Source organism: Schistosoma mansoni (assembly GCF_000237925.1).
Source record: "Schistosoma mansoni, WGS project CABG00000000 data, chromosome 4 unplaced supercontig 0032, strain Puerto Rico, whole genome shotgun sequence".
Classification (NCBI taxonomy): Eukaryota; Metazoa; Platyhelminthes; class Trematoda; order Strigeidida; family Schistosomatidae; genus Schistosoma; species Schistosoma mansoni.
In genome coordinates this window covers 2,259,031-2,259,240 of record NW_017386017.1, presented here as the reverse complement: position 1 = coordinate 2,259,240, position 210 = coordinate 2,259,031, and positions in this window count along the sequence as shown.

The following is a 210-nucleotide window of genomic DNA, read 5'->3' as shown; positions in this document are numbered from 1 at the left end:
ATATAGTTGAGATCATGAGTCAATTGAAGCTAGAGCAACATGGAAAACCTGAAAGCACTGGACGGCCGTTTCGTCCTATTGTGGGACTCCTCAGCAGTGCGCATCCAGTCCTCGCGAGATTCGAACCCAGGACCTACCAGTCTCGTGCCAGAACACATAACCGATAGACCACTGAGCCGGCACTCAACGGTGTTATTGTCTAACTTCAAA